This window comes from Anabas testudineus, chromosome 11 (assembly GCF_900324465.2).
Source record: "Anabas testudineus chromosome 11, fAnaTes1.2, whole genome shotgun sequence".
Taxonomy (NCBI): domain Eukaryota; kingdom Metazoa; phylum Chordata; class Actinopteri; order Anabantiformes; family Anabantidae; genus Anabas; species Anabas testudineus.
Window position 1 is genome coordinate 5,535,324 of NC_046620.1, and position 22,209 is coordinate 5,557,532.

At 40.1% G+C, this 22,209-nt stretch overlaps 1 protein-coding gene and 1 long non-coding RNA gene across 2 annotated transcripts in view; one reads left to right on the forward strand and one right to left on the reverse strand.

Annotated features, from left to right (window-relative positions):
* Positions 1 to 22,209, forward strand: part of pleca (plectin a) — a 77,612-nt gene that overhangs the window by 12,981 nt on the left and 42,422 nt on the right. The window lies entirely within an intron of this gene.
* LOC113153422 lies at positions 12,507 to 13,463 on the reverse strand. Its single transcript, XR_003297973.1, has 3 exons — positions 13,425 to 13,463; positions 12,988 to 13,054; positions 12,507 to 12,677 (listed from the first exon to the last, which is right to left on the reverse strand). It is a non-coding gene; the product is annotated as an uncharacterized LOC113153422 (long non-coding RNA).

Here is a 22,209-nt window from a genome sequence, read left to right on the forward strand (position 1 = left end):
GAGGGGCACATATATCAGGCTGTTTTTAAGTTAAATAATACATTTCTTCTCATGATAATGATTACTAATAACTATAATCAAAACACACATGAATATGAGCCACTGATCTCTACATAAAGTGCCACTTCTCTGTAACCAAACACTTCCAAATGTGTTTTTGTCTGCAGCCTTGAAAGTAGCTTTGAGCTGGCAGTAATGTACTGACATAATCTAATGTGGAAAGAGTGGACAAGTCCCAGTTCTCTGCAGTTGCATGTGCAGACGTAGGTTTCAGTCATGGAAGATGATTTGGTCTGCATGCATGAACACAGTTATTTCAGAGAGTTTAGCTTGTTTCCTGGGGGTATCTGTGTCATCAGACTGTGAAGATTATCGTCACTTAAGGTGATGAAAACCTTAAGGTAATTACAAAATGTAAAACAGCCATGAATCAGCATGATCATGGTGGACAAAAAAACAAACAGCAGTTTAGAGCACATGCATTGATTGCGAGCCCTCAGTGTGATCACTGTCATTTACAGTGGGCCACATGTTCACACCTACATTCTGGCCCACATTGCTGTGTCATCCAGCTGAGTCAGTGTCTGTAGATTATCTTGAATGCGGCAGCAGCAGCAGAATCTTCGCACCTGTCTGCTACTTCACATGAGTTTGTCAGGTAACCTGTCTGGTCTTTATTTGTTCACATGCACAGCTGAAACACATTGTGTGCTGAGAACATGATTTGTTTGTGTCAGTGGAGTGACCTGACATTACCCAAACTTTGCTCAAATATGTTTAAATATGAGTTTTATTGCAGTGCAACATGCACATTTGGCAAACAAAAACAAAACATGCTCCTTTACAAGGTCCACTTCCTGTACTGGCTTTAACCTAGAACTTTCTCCACTTCTCATTAATGTTTTCCTTGTCTGATGTACATTTAAAGGCGAAAGAAAAAACACATTAAGACTTGAGTCTTTATCCTTTTTAAAAAAACTTTACTGCTTTAAACCAAAAAGGAAAAATTAAAAAGTACTACACAGATTCACCGATAAGTTCAAAATGAACTTATAAGGCAACAACTTTTGATGTATTTGACTTTAACTTGAAATTTGGAACTGCCAAAAAACTGAGTACTTGAAATCACTAAATTAATTCATAACAGACAGTTTGTGTGTGTATTTTCCTTCATTCACATCTGCATAAAAATATTGATCCTCTTGTTTTTCAGTTAATCTCATCGGCAGAAGGAAAAAGAAACAATGATGTTTAAACTATCAAGCTTAAGCGATTTAACTGTACTTCAGTGGTATTTTCCCACCAGACAAACAGGTGTGATACAGAGTCTACGGTATGTCCGGTAGGATAGTGACTGATAGCAGTGACACCTGCAAACATGTCTTTCTAATCTGCCTGCGAGGATGATGTCACCAGCAGAGAAATCCATCTGGTCTGATCTGGTCAGAGAGAATTCAGTCTCCAGGATGCAGTCAAATACACACCGTCGTGTTATCGCACCAGAGAGCTCTGCAGTCGAGCTATAAAATTACTGAGGCAACTAAAATAGACAAAAATCCATTCCAAATAGTGAGTTTATAAGTTCTGTGTACTACATAGCATTTCCATTTTAAGGTGTTAACTACCTTAATACAACCAGTAAGGATGGGTCATCAGCCTGTCTTCCACAACCTCAAGCTTTGCTAGTGACACGTTCTTGTTTTTGAGTGTCCACATTTGTTTAGTGTTTATCCCTCAGCCTAGTCTCTGAATTGTGTATGAGGGTGCAGACAGATCCCGGCTTTACATTGGTCAAGTGCCGTGGAACAATAGTGCAAACACCCTGATTCTGGCATGCTACAGTAAGCCAGGCTAATGTCAGGAATGCCAGTATTGAACTGTCTGGCACACGCTCTGTTTTTCAGCAGGGAATCTAAAGTGGAGCAGCATTTCTGCCTTTTCAGTGTATCCACTCTCTCATCTGCTGTCCTTCTCACTTTTTACTATCACTTACAGAACCGTGAGTAGTGGATCTGTAGTGGTGACATTTACATTTACAGTGTTCAGAAAGTTATGACATCATGCAGTAAGTGTTTTTAATCACAAAGAATATTTACAAAGTGTCCTTGAAACAGTGCAAGATTTAGTAATCCCATGTTTTTACCTACTGAGGAACCTTTTGAATGTTTATAAAATATGTCCAGACTTTACTGGATAAAGTGCATGGTGGTCAAGCTAAAGACAAGGTAGACATGTTGACATGACTTCAGTGTGTAGGTCTGTACACATCCACTTCCTGGTACCACATATGAGAGTAGTTTGGTATTCTTCTTTCATTGGTATCTTAGAGGTCAGTGACACAAACCACACAGAATGTATTTGTTGTTCTTGGTTATAAAACATCTATCTTCTGTGTGGCCCCTAGAGAAATCTCCAGTGGTTCTCTCAGTGCTGCATAAAAGGCAAAGAGACAGCTGAATGTCTCTCTTTTAGAGTAGTAGACCTAAGTGATAGTGGGCCTCAGAAAACATTTTTCATCATGACACATGAATTCTGTGAATTCCTTCTGTCTGGAGGTTCCTCAAAGGCGACAAGATCCCTACACACACTGTGTTGTTTTGTGGCTTTTTGTGTTCACACTTTTTGCATCTTTAATGCAATGGTCACATCAACTGTAATCCTGAGGAGTTTCAGAAATTTAATCAGATAGTTTCAGATAGTAACTCTAAAAAGACCAGTCAACAAACCAAGAGACCAAACAAAAAAATGTCACATCAAAATGCAGGATTAACACTAAAAATCCATCTGACTGATTTAAAAGCAGCCACACACTGTTTGCTTGATGCATAATAAGTCACTAATTTAAGATAATGTTACATGGCTAGCTGGGGCCTAACAATGTTGGAAGATGCATAAACATACCCAGGTCTGACAAAAAGAGGGTTCCTTGTTCTTCGTCATTGGTTGTTATAAGATGTTTATCTACAGAATGTGAACACTTGCTAATGATTGGCTGGGAGCTGTGCGTTAAGTGTGTGTATCCACTTATTTAATGGGCAAAATTATGCTTAGTTTAGGATTTATATTTTATTTTGGGGCTTCAGTGACACAAGATTATTTTATTTTCAAGTTAAAGTTCAAGTACAACTCTCTGGTCTTCAAAGTGAAAGCCTTGTTTGGGTCCCTGACCCATCTCTGCTCTGATTGTGGAGGGAGCAGGCTATGCCCAGCTAAAACACATTCTATAAACAGCCTTTTATCCAATTTGGTTAAAGGAGTATTAGGCTACCAGGGCAGGTTGTGAAAAAATTATAACATCGCTCAAAGTCTGTTCTGGTCTGTAACTTTATCTGTTGTTGTTTTATGGTTGCATCCTTTGGAAGAGTAAACAAAGTTAATTCTCCTTCACAGCCAAACAACACTTTCTTTCTCAGTGGAGGACTGTCTCTACCTGAGTAAGGCTTTGTCATTTGTCATGCCTGAGGTCAGTTGGCTGTTAGGTGTCATTTTAGTTGAAATTGCCCTTTTTTAATGTGTGAGAGAGAGGAACAGGGTGTGGCTGTAGTAAAGGGGTTATTTTTAACTGCAGTTGACTCCCTGACTGATTTGTTGTCTGTTTGTTTATGTGTGTACAGATGGGCTGTAACAACTGCACATGGAGTTTGATATCAATCTAATGAAAATAGACAGCAAGGGGTGGCACCCAGGGTATCGCCTCTTCTGAGGCCCCTCTGGTGGCGTAAGCCTGAGATTAGTTTGGCCTAGAACACCCCCCCTCACTAAAGTGTACTGGTCCAGGTCCAACATGAAGTGACTTAACTCCTAAATGGAACAAACCACATCCCAGAGACCAGTGTATCAGGTCATCTACCTCTGATTAACAGAGATATGAGACTCGGGCAATGTGAGTTTTGACACTGCACAGAACAGCTGCATGGAAACAGAGACATCAACTCGGCTGGATGTGGAGTCAGATGGTTTACTACACAGTGCATTGACATCTAGCAAGGAAATGCACCTTCTCAGTTACTTCTAATCTATTGGTTCTGGGAGTAGAAAGGAATTTTTGGAATCAAATCAATTAAAAAATGAATTTACCAGGGTTTAGGATACATTTGTATAATGTACAGAATTGATCATGTTCTGTTGTCTTAATTCTGATTTTAGAGTGTGATATTTTTTATTAAGATGATGTTTAAGGTGTGGCCTGCCATTTGGTGTGTAATATTTATCTCCTGTCATCATCTGGTCATTACCTCAGTGTGATACTCCTTGCTGCGGTCAGTAGCAAAGATTACTTATTAGTGTGTGTCTCAATGTATCGTCACAAAGTGGAGGAGCTGCACAGTTTAACAACTTGAGGCATTAGATATTGTTTGTTGAACAGTCATGTGGTGAACCACTTTTTTAATTTTATGCTGTAATATTGGCACGTTTACCACTTGTATATTGATAAATATGTGGAGTTGGTATGAAGGTGTAAGGTGTGTAGACAAAATTCTTTATGAAACTTTAGGTGCATCTCACTTTTACTGTATTGTCAAGGCTACGAATTGACCTAATTTATACAGTCAGTCGCTACATGGCTTCTTAGTTTGTTCGAGAATTATGCACCATATCTCAGGTACTGTGGGGAAATTAATAATTAATTGATAAACCGCTGACTCGGGTGATCACACATTATATGTTCGACACTACCGTGAGTGTCTTACTTCATGTTTTCTTACTCTTAACCTGCTCAGTTGGGCACAAGTACAAGATGAATGATCATTGTGTGAGTCAGTGCAAGGTCTGAGGCAGACTGTTGAATTTGGCAGCACTCTGTTAGCAGAGAAAATATTTTTTGTTAAGCTATAAATCAGCTCATGAGTGTCTTTATATGGAACAGAAGATTTCCCACTTTAATGATGGTTACCCTCATTTTGTCCCCAGTAATTTTGTTTAATGCATGTATCATGTTTTTGATTCAACCCACAAAGGATATCTTGTTCTATTTCAGGATTCTGTTATTGTGATTTAATGTCTGTGCTTTGTTTACAGGCTGTGTGAAATATTTTAAGTAATTATAATCTTATTGTAATAAAAATCAGCTGTCAAAGCTATGTTCTCTAGATGGCATTTCTCACATGCAGGACTACAGACATTTAAACGCTGTTTATTGGATTTTAATAGATGCTAAAAGCTCTGCCTTTAAGTAGTCTGACCACTGGACACTTCATTAGGAGGAAGACCTATAGCATGAAATATCATCGACTCTGAAACTGGAACCAGTGTGGACAAGTGGCCTTGATGCATGTAACTAAATGAACATCTGTTGTGTAGAGCGGTGTGATCAATCTGTGGTGGCCTTAGCTCATATATAAGTCAAAGAACTTACATTCATCTGTAGGACCATACATGTTGACACCCTGAAATTCATTATGAGTAATCCACAGCTTCATCAGCCTGGGTGCAAAATACTGATTTAACTTCTCCTTTATGCAATATAAGGCTATTACCAAAACAATGACTGACTCAGCTCATTGTGAAGTGGATGATCTGTGCTTTCCAGGATGCTGTGAGATTTTCACAAGGTTGTTCTATTGTATGATTTCAGCTGTAGTTAAGCCAGCTTTACTCATAATCTTTTACCAGTCTGTTGTCACCAAGTTTTGACATCTCAGTTTCAAAGTATCTACTGATATTTGATGCAAAAAATCTGTTTTTAGTTCTCAGGCTGTTACCATTTCTCTTGCTGGTAAAGTATCTGGATAGTTGTTTTTTAAATACTTATAATATATTTGTTTTAACTCAGCTGGATAGAAACAACATTATCAGTTCTGTTGTTGATACCAAATAGACCTGAGTGGATACATATCCCAAATTCACAGTGCATTTACATCTTTTGGATCTTAAATGGGGAAAACTCCTGTTCAGAACCTAATAATTCACTATTTCTCTACATATAAGCCATGTGCTGTGTCTACCACCTCTGGACAAAGTCTGAACTGCAGATGCACATGCACTCAACTCTCATACTCAAGGAAAACAGGCTTTTCAGTATTGCTGACGTTAGACACGACACAACAGAGTGTCGGCTAGTCACTGGAGACTTGAGGACACTGCTGAGTCAAAGTCAGCATAACCTTAGAAGTCAGAATCTAAAACAACACTGTCAGTTTTGAGTTATGACTCTTGGTTTATTGACAATAAATCTTGGGTGGATGGGTGCATTATACAGATGCCAGTGATTTTTTTTAATCTTCTGGGTGGAGCAGTCATAGCTCACATTCCTGAAAGTTAAATTTGTCATTTGTAAGAATTTGTTTTACAGTTCAATTAGTGATTTTAACTGCTTCAGCAAAATGTATGTGCAATCTCTGGCAGAGTGCAGCTAGAATTTTAAGTGACAGTAATATTGTGTTCAAAAAGATGCTGTTGCAGAATTTGGTTTCCCAAAAACTGCTCTGTCATCTGAACCCTGTGAGATCCAAATCCCCCTTTGCAGTACTTTTTCATTAAAAATGTAAAGGTTGTTCCAGTCCAGTTTTAGTAATGGAGTATTTTGGGGAGGGAAAATGCTGAGTCACTGATGTTGCTATCCCAATTAAGAAGTAATCCACCCATGAACACCTTATCTTTATCTTATTTATCATTAAATTCAATGTTCTATATGTCGGTGTACATGGTTTATCCTATAGACTCATATTAAAAAAATATAGTATCAGAGCATTTAAACCTTTACGTAAATAAATCGTGTGTGACTCTTTCATGTTCACCCTCTGTCTCTCAGTCAAAACAGTCATTGCGTCTTACACTGCATTGGCTGCTTAAATCCAGCTACATGCACTGTTGTGATGTAATAGTGTAGCGTGACTATTATTGGCTGAGGCACCTCCCTGTGAAACACCATGAGGATGAAACAGGACAACATCAGGGAGTGGTGGGAGAAGGCAAGGAGGGAGGTGTGCTCCTTTCTTCCAGTTTCTTTGCTGACAGGGATTTTGTAAAAGTGGGCGAGAGAAAGAGAGAAAGAGAGAGAACAAAAACACTGAGCTGCCAACTCCTGTGGCAGCAGCAGAGTGGAGAGGGAGAGAAACAGCCTGCTGTTAGCAGAGAGACCTTTACATCCTCCAGCGTGGTGTTTCAGTTCTGGGCTGACCTTGCAGAGATCAGACTCGACTGTTTGGAGCCTCAGGCAGTAGCGAGAGGGGAGACTGTGAGCATGGATCCTGGAAGGGCTATCCAGCATGAGATCAGTACTCTCAAAGGTAGTCCTCTTGACGTTTTCTGATTTTGCATTCTCAGACTCTTGTCTGAGAAATCAGCATCATATTCTCTTAGGACCGCCTCCAAGAACTTCCTTTTTCTATGAACGCAGGATGAATAAAAAGTTCAGTTAGCAAGGTTTCAGAGCTGTTGAGCTTAATGCAGGATTGTTATCCTCTGTTCTCCCCCCCTCTGCATGGTGTTTGTGGATAAAAGGAATGAAAGGCTTTTGTTCTCGTTTCTGTCCAGGCGAGACCAAAGGGGTTGGACCACAGGTCAGGGGTAACAGTTGTGCTGAGACGGTGTGTTTTATGAGCTAGTGTGTGAGATGCAGTGGGAGGCTGCTGCATGCGGCACATTAAATGCGTCTGCGCCGGGAGATGCAGAGCAGAGGGGCTGCTACAGAGCGGCTGCTGCTGCATCACGATAACATCAGTGATGAAGTCAAATGTGGCTCTGCCCCTCAGTCTGGGACTACTGGTGCAGAAAGCCTAGTTAGTGGAAATCTGTCAAAGCCATGAATGTGTATGTGTGAAAGCGACAAACCTCTGTGTGATTTTCCTCTGTTCCGGCTGTGCAGCGTGGTTTCATGTTTGCTTGCAGTTACTGTTTACATCAGCAAAGTTTGCTCCTCCCACCCCATTACTGGAGCAATGGATGGTTTCAATTGAAATACTCCATTCTTACAGTGAGAAGTTCTACTTGCAAGTTTAGATATTAAATGTATAATTGCAATTATTAAATACATCAAAATGAGTTTTTATAAATGTAAAGGTTTCATATGTTAGTACATAAATTTGAACATCATAGTGGTAATAAGTACCAACATCTTAATGTATTGAAATGCTTCTCAGCAGTCTGAATGCTTGGTATTCCCAGACCTAGTCTCTGTTATTTAGTTGTGTGCTACTTATAGTATATATGTCTTTTTGAGACCATTGGTTATGCTTTCAATATACTTCACACTAAGAAGATTTAGAGCAGACTGACACTTTAAGGGACAAACTGTCTCTAACTTGAGGAGACCCAGCCCAACTAGGCTGGTGAAACTGGCTCAGCCCAAAAAGAGAGACTTTTTGGAAGTTCTCGTGTGGCCTGGCAAATTGTGGTAACAATTTGGCAGAGTTTTCCAGGCTTTTAAATGATCCTGGAGAAGGATCTGAAGGAGTCCTACCAACTCGGCTAGGGTGAGAATGTTTTCCCCAGGCCTCTGGAGACAAAAGCTCCTTCGCTTCACTGAGCGCTCCCAATGCAGTTACTTAATATGTTGGACACTAGTCGTCAGACTCGGTTCATTTGTAAGCATGTCGTCACCTCAAGACCATTGCTTTCTTTGTCCATTCTTGTGAGATATTTTCAGGCACTTGGTACAGAATCACAGGAGCCTGTTGATGATCTCCTGTGTGTGTTGAGACATGTACGGCTAATGGTGCTAGTTGGCCTTAGGTCACTGTTGCTGTATTCACTCAGTAAAAGAGCTTAATATTCTTCTCTCTCTCCCTCTCTCTTATCCTTTTACCGGCCAGCGCTAGGTCTTGACCCAGATATTTTGAGCCAATTTCAGGCTTATACAGGTTTCTGAACAAGCTTTTGATAATAATAAATCCACAAAACATTTGCTGGATATCTGGGTGAGAAGTATTTAACTTGCATGAAAGATAATGAAGCCTCCCTGGTCTCCTCGTTCTGTTTCTTCTGTCCAAGTTTGGATTATTTAATCTGTAACTATTTATCCTGTTGTGAGGCTTCAACATGGACACAGTGAGGTAGCAACATACACAATCTTTTCATTCTTTTTAACAATGTGCTAATCTACCAGTCTTTGGCACTCTTAACCTGTTTAAACCATTGTGGAGCTCTAACACCAATTGTGCCTGTAGCTGTGGATTCCAGCACTTCCTTCTTAGTTAGTGAAAGAAAAATGTCAAGGACTTTAAACACGGAACATCCAAATCAGGGATATCCAGTTAAAAGGAGGTCAGGGCAGGGGTCAGTGCACATGACCTTAGGTGGTTTTATGTTACAGAGTTATGTTCTAAAGAAGCAAAGTAGTTTCCTGACGTCAGGCTCGTGGCTTATAATTTGAAACATTTAGAAAAAACCAACAACAACTGCAATGAAATGCACGTTCAAGAAGATGTAAGATTTTACTCAGCAAGATTAAGAAAGCGTTTAACGTGTGTGATGGATCAGATACACTTTGATTTTCAGTCCAGCTGTTCAGACAGAGCACATAAGATAACATTCAGGCTTTACTTTGTGCAGCACACCTCTAAATGCAGTTCAAAGCACATTTTACATTATATACGTCTATTTTCCCTTGTTTATATGTGTAACTACAGTGATTTTGTGTTGGCCTCTGATCACTTTTAAACACTTCTATTAGCACGATGTCTGTTTAGACACAGTCTGATTCTGCCTAATGTGGCTAAAAGACACTAAAAGTGTTCTGTAAAGGGGAATTGAGCAAATGAGCAAATCCTTTCACCCACAAGTAGTCATGATCCATTTTTTATATGAAAAGGGAATTAAAACCAGTTGTATCCAGGTGGGACAAACTACACTCTGTACTAGACAACTTACCCCATCTGGAGTGAATCATATGACTGGACAGAAACAGGCGAGGAATCTGAAACACAACCGTCCACCAGTTCCTGCAGCTCAAATACCAGCTGAAGCATCTGACAGCTACTGAATACTACTGCTGCTGAGACTGGGAAAATGACATTTGAGCCCTTCGTCTATGAGCGTGTAATGCTGACAGGATGTATACATCAGCAAAACTCTACACACATGTCGAATAAATGAAGCCATGTGGTCATAAACATAGATTACACATACACGCACACACACATTTAATACATTCATGACTATCAAATATTTTACCTACGACTCCTCTGCTTAGTTTTAACAACAGCAGACTATTATTTATTTGTTACATTGTCCTCAAAGCAGATAGGTGCAGTAATAGTAGGATAATGCAGGATAAATACTGATGTGATGCTGCAGATATCAGACAGAGCAGGACTGCAGATACACATCCTCAGGATGTGGGCAAATAAGGAGGCGAATTAGAGGGATAGTGATTTATCTCCACATTGCAGGCTCCTGTCTAAACTCTATACTTATCGGTCATAAGAGAACCACATAATAGTGATGGTAACTATGTTGTTCTTTATTTTACAAATCTGGTTAAGGAGAGCCCTCAACTGTTTATTTGTTCTGTGGTTTGTGAATCATGGCATCATGAGTAGAACAAGTTTTATCTCCAGAATTACAACTGAGAAAATGGCTGCAAAAAATCTGTGTTCTGTCTTTAAACTAATTGGAGCTGCATGTAAACAAATATAAATACATAGACATCACTTACATTGTCAAAACCCTTCATCATGTGTATCACATTTACAAAGCACTTGCTGTCTGTTTGCGTTTTTGTTAGACTGCTCCTGTTGCAGGACTGCAGCAGGGTAAAGATAGTTAATGATCCCAGATCAGCTGCAGGGTTGATTGGTTAACTGTCAAGCACTTTGTAAATATTATACATAACTCTTTACACTCTAAAAGCAATGGCTGTGGACATGGGAATGAACCAAGGCCAGCAATGATTATTGTCTGAGTCAGATACATGTGCACCTGATCTTTTTACTTTAAAAGCAACATGTGTATCTATATTTGAATCTATACACAGTGGAGTTTCAATGGAGTTGATGAACTTGTATTCCAGGAATATAATTCAGTCCGAGTAGTGAATGGTTGGCTTGGGGTCTGTATTTCTCAGTAGTAGTCAGTGTAATCATGTTAGAGCTGTCACTGTGTCTGTCAGTCATGCTGGTTGATAAGTCTGGCCTAGCTGAGTGGCCCTCGTAACTTAGCTGATGTGGTTACATAATCTTATTAACCTTAGGTTTCCTGTAATTCGGAAGGGCAACTGTCTCGGCCATTTGACACATCCTCTGCAATCATCCACTCCTTTTCTCTAATCCTCCTCTTAGTGGGACATAATTACACTCTCGAGGCAACGGAGACTAAACAGAGGGGACTGAAACCAGGTGATGACGATGCAGCGTTTCAGTGTGAGCTGTGCCTGAAGTGGCCAGAAGGTGGCACTGTTAGTGAAGCTACCATGGACTGATACAATTGATGGAGGTCTTAATGATGTTGAATTCACAGCTGCTTTTTCCACAGCCATTTACGATATTTCGGCCATTAGTTTCTTTTTTGATCCTACCTCAAATAGCAGTTGGTGGCACATTAATCTGTGTTTTATGTCATTAGAGACATTGGTTCTGTTGAGTCCATTAAAATTCGAAGTAACACTTGTTGTGTGTCAACTTCACTGCAGCTTTTAAAATGCTTTCTCTTTCACTGCCTGTTAATATTTAAATAGTATGTTTTTTGAAACAGTGGATGTTTCACTTTGGATCAAATTGTGTTTTCACTAATTGCTCTTTCTCTTTTTTTGTCTTTTAGGTAAGTGGCTGTTCTGTCTTCAGAGCTGTTTGTGTGTTCGAGTTGTGGATCCCAGTTGACACTGAGGGCCAGAGGCTGTCAGGTGGCACAGAAAGGGTGAGCCCTTAATGCATTTGCTGCAAATCAGACAGAAAGTATCCTGTTTGGTTGTTTTCGTTTACTGTTGTCTTGTCGGGTTTCAGTTAGTTTGATGAAGTTTGATCATAATTCTTAGTCTACTTGTTACACGCGACCTTTGTGTACTGTATGACTTGGTCTCTGTATGAAAGCAGCTTTGACATAATTATGATAGTGACTGCGGAGACTGGGCTTTTGTTGTTCGTGCCATTATAGGCTGCAGGATGTTTGTCGTATTTTTGTCATCATGTCTGACATATTCTTTGATCTGATGCCAAGTGAAGTGAATCAGCTGGATCTGATCTGCAGCTTGAGGCATTGTCTCTGTCCCTGTCTTTCTCTCTGCACTTCTGCATTTCTACTGATATCTATAACCCTGGGTGCTGCACACCAGTTTAGTTTTAACAATCTCATGGTCTATGACTGAGATTAGGGCTGAAACTAACATGGTTTTTGATCATTTTGAAAATGTTAATAGAAAATATGTATGTATTACATCTTTTGTTACCTCAGATTTCCTTGGATATATCTAAACATCAGGTCCAAATCATACTGTTGAGTTTGTATTTTATCCCATCCACTGACATTTAAGTTAGACTCGGTAATTGTAAGTTATAAAGCCCTCATCCTTGTGCCATTTCCAGCACTTGCCTGGCATGAGATGAAGTTATAAAAGCTGCCGGGCTGTTTGTTTGCCAACCCTCACCACAGGCAAAACAGTCGAACACAGTCAGCAAGGCGCCCCACTATATGAAAAAAATCTGCTCTTTCCTCATGAGACTTCTTCTTTACCAGTCCCCTCCAGGCAGATCATTGTTGCTATCATGCATTTTTGTCACGGTGGTGCAAAGTCTGGGAGTGATCTGGAAAAGGAGAGGGGAATATAAACCGGGGCGCAATCAGGAGCTGAACAAAGGGGAAATGGAGAAAGGGTTTATTTTAAAGTTGCCCCTTTTACACTGTCATGGGTTGGGTTTGTGAGGAGGGCAAGCTGATTTATAGGACTCCACTAATGGCACCTCACACATATCATGCTGACAAAATGGCTTCTGGACCAAAGAGGAACTTAACTATGGGAGTGTCATCCAGGACTTTGCCAAAGTGCCTTCAACTTTTGTTGTTGCTTATCTTGCAGTGAAAAACATCATTGTTGCATCATAGTGCATAAATTACCCTAAATCCCCTCGGGTGACTGCAGTTGTCGACAAAGTTCCTTCTTCATCTGGGAGTTAGTTTGCATCTGAGAAGACAATGTTAGGAAGAGAACGAGGTTGTTTAAATGAGCCGTTACTGAATTCCCAACAAGCTGAAACCCCTGAGCTGTCTGATTGAGGCTTTTACTCACAGCCCAATTTCCATGAGCATCCTTAGGTTAAAAAATAGTTTTCTCAATGCGAACATTGATCATGATCTAGTATATTGTACAGTACAATGCCAGTTCAGTTTCACATCCATAAGTCCTGTGGAAGCCAATAGCTCAGCTTCAAGTGAAGACTCGAGTCAAAGTTTTATTAATATTGGTCTAATTGCAGCATTTACAGCGGATTCAAATGGCTACCCAGAGTCACGGCATAAAAAGCATATCAAACAATTATAGAAATTTCTCACACCTCTCTTGCAGCATAATCCACTTCCCTGCCTGTTGATCGGTATGTTCGGTATGTTGTAAACAATTCCTGCTTCACCAGTAAATCACTAAATTGCTATTTCAGTGGAGGTTTGGCGCTATGAGGAAGTGAGGCTAAGAAGAGGGTGTGGAACATTGAGAACACCGATTAGTTGTAGAGGTAGATTTTTGGTGGCCTATTCCTTCCTTCATGTTTTGTGTTGGGAATTTTGATGCATAGTAACACGAAATAGTGCTGTCTGCAACATAATGTAGAAACCAGTCAGTGCTCACTAAATCCTGCATCAACCCTGCAGTTTGCCAAGTGTTTGATGTTTTTATCATCTGAAACTTTTGGACACTTCGCTGTGGTTGTGTGGTAATGAACCACCGAATGACTTTCACTTCCAGGAAGATTGAGTCTGTTTTCTCTTGTTGCCAGTAGCAGTGTTATCGCCTCTGACCACTGTTCTGGCCTTGTGCTGTATTTACTCATATTTCTAGGGTATGTCATGTTTCTATGGTTACAGGCATTCCTGGCCAGCCCTACCCTACCATGGGCTTTTGATGACTCACTGCAGGGGCCACTCACTCACACCAACTCTAACATTTCCTCCTGTTCTGTTGCTACGGTGTGGTTCCTCTTACACACATTATGCATTTATGATCGAATTTGGCAACTCGGGCAGATTTCAGTCATCCATTAGCAACTTTCCAAATGGCCCATTTTAGACCAGTGATGCTTCAGACTAAGTTCTGTTACTTCTGTTACACACTTCAGATGTTTAGCATCTTTCTGTTGACACTGCAGCTGCTTCATACCATGGTTTTCTCATAAGACTCATTAGTTTTGTGATGTGCCCAGTCATGGGAGCGTCCATTAGCTGCTGTCCACCATTTTAGCTCACTTGCCCACTGAACAGCCTATTTCCAAGCATTTATAACCAGTGGTTTGTGAAATAGCTGCTGAAACTTTTGTCCAATGCCTTTGTGTTGCTTTGCTTTGTCATGTGATACTCTATTGAGCATTACGTTTATTACAGACTTTTCCTACGCTCCTAAAAAAGCATCTCACTGGTGTTGCAAATTAAGTGACATAGGGGAAAAATGAGGCAAATGCTCATCACAATTATGTAAATGTTTGGCACCACTAGCTTGAGGACAGAGCTAGAGAATAACTGAAACCGAGAAAAAGAGATGCTACATTCAACATACAACACTGCAGATAGTTTATCAGACAGAATGGTCTCAGGTGTTTGTTGTGAAGCATTTTGAGTGCATGAGAAAGTGTGCTTGTTGCAGAATAGTCAGATAATTTATAATCAGATCAGTGTGTGTGTTCTCTTTAAGCCCTACTCCTTCCAGCATTTTTCCCACTGCTCCATTTCCAAATGTCAGAATGCAGAGTTGCATTTAACGACTTGGAAGACAACCATATAGCTTAAATTACTCTCTATAAAGTATGAACTGGAATGCAGAGGCTACTCTGTCTGCCAGCAGAGTTGAAAGGGTTTGTTTTAAAGTAGCTGTCACCTTGAGTTGTCTCCATTTTCTTGTCGCCTGCCACCACCACCATGGCAATGAGTTTTTATCATGGTTTAAGGAGGGACACAATAAATAAGCTTTTTATTTATATCCTGGCAACGGTTGAGGACGCAGTCTGTGTTTCAAGGTTACACACATTCACATGGGATAACCTCTCGGAAAAACTAGTCTAATCCATTCTGTATTTTAAGAGGGTGCCCCGTAGTATTTTACATTTAGTCATTTGGCATTTGAATTCCCATTTACCCTCAGTATTGCTTTTCTACATATGGTATTGTGTTAAATTCAGTACTCTGTGTACTGTTTATTTAAAGACAAGAGCTGGAACTGACAGGTTTGACGCAGGTACAGGTGCTTTTATTTTTCTCCATCTGTGGTTTGATAGTAGTAACCAAACGAAACTCTGTTGCTGCCGCAGTTTTGTTTGATTTAGAGCCACAGGACAGGTAATGGAAAGCACGTGGAGATAAAGTCTACACATCCCATGAACCAACTCAACACAGGCCTTAGGTTTTTTTCGATGCCACTGGATTCTTGCACAGTGATGGATGTTTCTTCTAACATACGTTATTCCAAATGTCAAGACTTTACCTGATGATAGACAAGCGGCAATTCAATCATGTTTTCAGAGTCATTCTTTCAGATATCTTCACTTACTGCTTCAGTTTATCATTTCTAATATTACGATGACAGGTTATCAAAATACCAGAGAACTGGCAGCACACCAACTGCCTGATATGAACCGAAGAGTAGGCTCATCTGGTGCAACTTTTATTGGCAGTGATTGTTTCAGTGATGCCATGCCCCAGAAGGGTGGGGTTATTTACACCTGCAAAGTTCAGTGTTATAAAAATATGTCAGCCTCAGATAGGGGACAGTATCAGGACATTCTTCTATGTTTGTGTCGTACCCGCTGTTGAAAGCCCCGGTTAAAAAGAATTATTGCTTAAAGTTGTTTCACCCAGAGCTGCTGGAGTCCGAATCGACTCTTCTGCGTGCTGTTACTCCCAGTGATTTGTCATGAAACATTACTCCCAGTAGAGATGGGATCTGTTTCACATTCATTTTGTTGACAGACGTTGACAAATAAACAGGCCAAAGGTGATTTTCATTACAGGAATTATAAAATGTTTTCAAGAGATTTATTATAACCCCAACTGCTGGAAACCGTAACTGTGACACCACATGTTCACCCGGTCTTTGCAAAACTTAAAGTTTCTCAGATATTTCATCACATTTCCCTGTAGGCTGGTCACAGTCTGGGGCTATGATCTGCAGAGGGCACTATAGTATGTGATTTAGGAAAGCCATGTGATTTTAAAAAGCAAATGGAGGAAAGATCTCCTGCAAATATTTTCCAAACCCCCTCTTTATGTTGTAGCCCTATTGGCAGTGGTATCCTGGACACCATATTTTCACTTTCCACTGTCGATCAGTCTCAAAGGTGGTTAAGTAACAGAGACTAACACAGACTCAATTGTCTTCTCTTAGGGGAAAGAAATTACTTGATGTCTTTTCCATTTATGTATACAGAGTAGCTGGTTGGGGATCTGGGCTCTGACTCACTCAGTGGTTCATTTTTAGGTTTGGTTTTTCCTAAAGAAGTTACTGTGACCCACCTCCCAACATTTAGAATTCAATAGTGACTTGAGCAGTTTAATATACAAAGAGCTTTTTGTCAGAGCAGTATGTTAAAAACGTTCAGTTGCTTGTTTTTAAAGTAAGTGTTGAAGACTCTTCAGCCTTTCCTGTTTTGGTTTTCCCCTCAGACTTACTGATAGTGACTTGTGTGTCATCTCTCCCGTCTATCAGATGAAGTTCCTTTTATCTATCAGGTCTCTTCCTCCCCAGGATACACTTGACTGATTACCAACAGAGCATCAACTTTGGCTATACACTGCAATTCAGTGTTATCTGTTTTAAATCTTTATGCATAACTGCTCTCTAATAAATATACATGGAAAAGCTAGAAATCAACATCAACACAGCAATTCAGTTTACATTTGCAGGTGTTAACATATATATTTTTTATTTATTTTTCTGATTTATCTTACACAGCCTGTTTATTTCTAAAACTTAAAGAATACAAAATGGCATTAACAACTCACTAGAAATTTGCTTGCTACCATTTTAATATTGATATACAGTTTACTATAACTGTCAGTGGCCACAATGGATCATTCACTGTTGGTTTCAAATTAAAATGTCACTTAAACATGCACATAGGAAGTTGTTATTTTTAGGAAGTTATTATTATTGTTATTTTTCTAGCCTAGCTCCTAATTTGTTTTTTGCATTGACTTTTTGTGTTGACATTGAACATTTATCTATATATACAAATCAATAAAAATATCAGTTTTGTTTTGTTTTTTTGTTTGTGTTTTTTTTTCTTGCATTTCCATCATAAACACTGTTCATCAGTGACTTAACATAATTTAAAAGGAATCATGCAACATGAAGGTTCAAGCCGTCAGCTCGGCTTGTTCCTTTTTTTCAATTGCTGCACATTCTCCTCAGAGGCGGCTAATGAGGTGATTGTGTGTTTGAAGCAGTAATGCCCATTAGCCACACAGGGTACAAACCTCCTCTCCTCGGCTTCCTCAGATCCTTTCGGTTTATGTTTGCATCCTGTACGCACACACCCTCTTGGATTCTACTCCTTTCTTCCATCTCGTCTCTCAGTCACTCTGTTTCTATTTTGAAGGAGAACTGCGAAGGTAGGAGGGGTTGTGAGCCTCGCTTTTTCTCTGTGCTGACTCATGATGACAATTAGGCATATTGTAATGAAGCAAACTGATGCAGACGAAAAGATTTTTAACAGGTTTGTGTGATTTTACTGTATGCAGTTAATATATACTGAAGTGGTATTGGTCAGTAATATATGAAGAAAGTTTTTCTGAAGGCCTGAAACAAAACAAAAGGAGTCAAAATGGTGGCTGGAATGGTAATGTCCTTAGCTGATCTGAGGTCAATCTATGAGCTACTCTTCAGAGACGGTGTCATTGTTGCCAAGAAGGACAAGCGTCCACAATCCATGCACCCTGACATCAAGGTGGTGAGCAACCTGAAAGTGATTTGTGCCATGGGCTCTCTCAAATCTAAAGGTTATGTCAGAGAGACCTTTGCTTGGAAGCATGCCTATTACTATCTCACCAATGAAGGAACTGTGTACCTGCGTGACTACCTGCACCTGCCACCAGGTATCAAGCCTGCTCCACTTCAACGTCTTCATTGCCTTGCAGCCTCTTCTCAGGTCCAAACAGTGAAAGGTCCTTCATCATATATCACGAAATCCAAGCCTGGAAGAATACACCCACAGGCCCTGGATGGATAGAAGCATTTATGATGATAACAGAGTTGAAAAACAGGGAGAGAAATCTGCAAGAGCTCTAACAAACTCAGTTGGTAAAGATGAGGTTCAGAAGTTGACCTTCAACAGGAAAGACAAAGATTTCTGCAGAGGAGACGAGCGTGGGGGCAAGAAGGGTCATAAAAAAAGTTCTGCTGCTTCTTGTCTCCCTGCTGAGAAGAGATCTGCTGGATCTTCTATTTCGCTCATGGACTCCAAATTACCAGCTTCTTTTGTCCATAATTCTCCCTCAGTTGTACTAGAGATGCCCAAAGAAATGACAGCAGTTCAGACAGTTCCTTTTACCCCTGTGAAAGAAGTCTTGCAGAAACGCCTTAAGGTGACTGCTGTTGAACAACCTCCAGATTTTGAAAAGTCTGAATGTGTCCAGATGCATGAGGCAGTGATTAAGAATGCGAAAGACAATTTTGTCCCAGCTGTGACTGAAGGAAAAGCAGTTAATCCAACCATAAGAGTACCTAGAGAGGTTGAACATGTGCTGCCGAACTGTCAATCAGTCCCATTGCTGACAGACCTTACTATCAAGCAAGAACAACAGGGCGTCCTTGAGGAAGATGATGTGGTGATTGAAGATACTGTTGAGAAGCCGTCAGATGCTGCTGCAATGATGGAACAGCTGAACAATACCAACTCTAAAACCTGTGAGTCTGATCTTGACCATGACTCAGCAACCCACCCATTAACAGCTAAACACAGTTTCAAAGATCTAACAAAGGATAGAACGGTGGACTATGGTATTGCTGATGTTGAAGATAGACAGAAAATTCTAGAGGAGACTGTTTTTACACAGGTAATCTCTCAGCTTCATGTCGCCTCAGAGACCACATTCGGTGCAGCCTTCGAGGCGGACTGCCCCATCCCTACAGGCCCTTCACAATGTCTGACTGCTGCCCCGAAGAGCTCTCTCCTTCAGGGAAACATAGACTCGCTTACAGATGTCCCTGACAAGGAGCAGGATGTTCACAGGATCTGGCCAGACTTCCAGGAAGGTTTGCGCTTTTCTTTGTCTCCCTCCCCTCCTCCTCCATTTCCACCTCTCTGGGTGCTGCTCTTGGCATTGCTATGAGCGCTGTCTGCATTAAGGAGGATCAGAGAGATAATTGAATCTAATGATACAAACAAAGGTCTTGTCATTTTCCTTATGGCGGAACAACAACCAGACTTCCAATTAGGTGTCATTTTACAGGGTGCATGAAGAATTATGACAGCACCAGTTAATAAGTGGTTTTAATATCACATAATAATCATATAATTTTATAGATTTTTGTGTTTAGTTTCAATTGTGCGTTTAAAAAAGTGTCATATGTAGGAAAGATTTTGTTTAGATTTTATTTAAATATCAGTTTATACTGTGGAGCTAGTATAAGTGAAACTCGAAAACGAGTAAGAAATTAGACAGCTCAGCATGAATTTCTTACTTCATGTTTGTCATCACATGTCATGTCATTCTACACATGTGCAGACAGAACTTTTAACCTGGAATGTATTTATAGTCTATACTTATGTACTATATGAATGCACACATCTGGTGTGTTCATCATCCCCCTGAGGAAAATTGTCTCGAGTGTTGTCATGCTGCAAATCAGCCATTGACTACATTGAAGCATGTTATTAAATATATGTGCACACAGGGTTTAATTCAAGGAATCAGGGCCCACTATAGCAACTTAAATAACTTTTATTATTTTATATAAAAGTTTCTGTTTTTGTCTTTTTTATATACACAGACTTCATGTATTGATTTTATGCAATTCTAATGGGTTATGTAGAATTGCACATGGACAAAGTTGCAGAAACTATGATATATACAAATTTGAGATTTCAGTTTTCTTTATATATACAGATGTAGACAGGTTTCGTGCCTGCAAGTGAATGAGCCTAATTCTGCCATCTGCTGGGGCAAAAGTGATGTATTTTAAAAACTCTCCTGCTGCTGTATCATTGTTATTGAGTATTATTATTATTTACATGAAATCCTCCATGTTAGGAATGCTCAGTCAGGTAATTTAGTTTTTGTCTTGGAGAACATGCAGCATTTCCCAGAATAGCCATAAATATATAGATGATAATGCTCAGCACTACTACATAAGCCTTACCTTAATACGCTGCCACACTGAACTTTCCATTGTCAGGGCTGATATATGACTAAGCACAGCTTGGGAAATATAAGTCCAATTAAACCACACTCAGCTTTTCCTGCCGGTGCCTCTGCAAGAAGGGCGAAGCAGCACAGCAGTCCAGATGAGAACATGTGGCAGTTGCCACCTTCCATCTGCCCTTTAGAGCTTTAGCCCAGCCTGCATTGTACGTAAAACTCCACCATTTAAAAGACCTTACTGTACTTGAATAGTACAACAGGCCTCAGCAGGACGCAGAGCTACCAACGTCCTGAGTTCTACAGTAGCTCATTACTGTTGCATTTCTTACATGATATAGTCACAAAGAGAAATCAACAAGAAACCAGTTGAGCTTCGATGGAAATGAATTATACTAGAGACTTCATGGAGGCTTTGATTCAGCATGGCCAAGGTAGGAAGTCTCTGTTGTTAGAACAGTTCTGTCTTCTTACCAAAAGGTGTCAGCACATAAATACTTTATAGTGAGTCTCAACTTGTGTGAGGACCAAAGAGGATGTAGCAGGTATAGGTGTGTCTCTCATTGGCATCTGTCAAATAATAGTTCAGGACGTACTGTAGCTGTGTGTGTGATTAAGCTGTGTGTGTGTGTGTGTGTGTGTGTGTGTGTGTGTGTGTGTGTGTGTGTGTGTGTGTGTGTGTGTGTGTGTGTGTGTGTGATTAAGCTTGTTTTAGGTCTTGTAAAGATTATTTTCTTAAACAGGATTGCATGCTGTGTGTCTGGTTTGTTCGTTGTCTTGTTTATTCTGTACAGCAATAGTTTATTTAGAGAATAAGACTGAAGCAAATTATAGTTCCCAAACTTACACTCAAGTTAAACACCACCCATACTACTGGGCAGTGTCCGGGATCATGTTGCCTGGTGTTAAATCCAGGGGGTGTGGGTAGCGGGAAGGCCCCTGACTGGCTGCTCCATGTCTCAAAGTCATCACAAGGAAACTACAAGGCCTGGGTGGGCTTAGAAATAATGCACAGCTGCCTAACATGCCTTAAAGCTGTAGTTTGCATCTTATTCTCCATATGAGATGCAGATTGTGACCATGGATGTATAGTTTTGACACAGCATTAATATTTGTTATATTGGGTGCATTGATATTTCAGTCTCATGCTACAGTCCCAAAAGTTGCAAATACTTGATATTGCCATGAATAGATGCAGTATTTTAGTTAATTATTTTGTTCTTTATTTAATAATTATTTAATCATTTGAATTTTTGGATATAACACAATTGCATGTACATGTTTTCAATCACATTTCACACAAACTAACAAAAGGCTCCATCTCTTACTCAAGGTAATTGCTGCAGTAGTCATATGGTCATAGAGTAGGATCCATATCCTGTGGATATGGGGACATTACTGATTCGTCTCCAACTTTTTTATGGCTCTGACAGAGAAGCCTTTGTTATAGTAGTCACTTGGCCAAATCATGTTTTCCGCTCTTTGTGTAAATCCAGTAAGAAAATGTGTCCCTGGGAGTTTCTGCAACCCTGCACATGGATTCTGTCCAGTAGTGCTCGTCAAAAACCACCAAGCATGAGGCGCTGTTTCCACTGAGGAAAGCCTCACAAATTAAATCAAACTCACAGCGCTGTCTAGTTTTTACTTCCCAGCCGTGCCTCTGGTTCTCTTTTTTTTTTTTTTTTTTTTCGTGCTTTTTCAGCACGCCCCCCTGGTTTTCATCAGAACACAATGTCGAGGGGTCAGATTTGACTCCTTGGCAGTTCACTATTTTCTCTA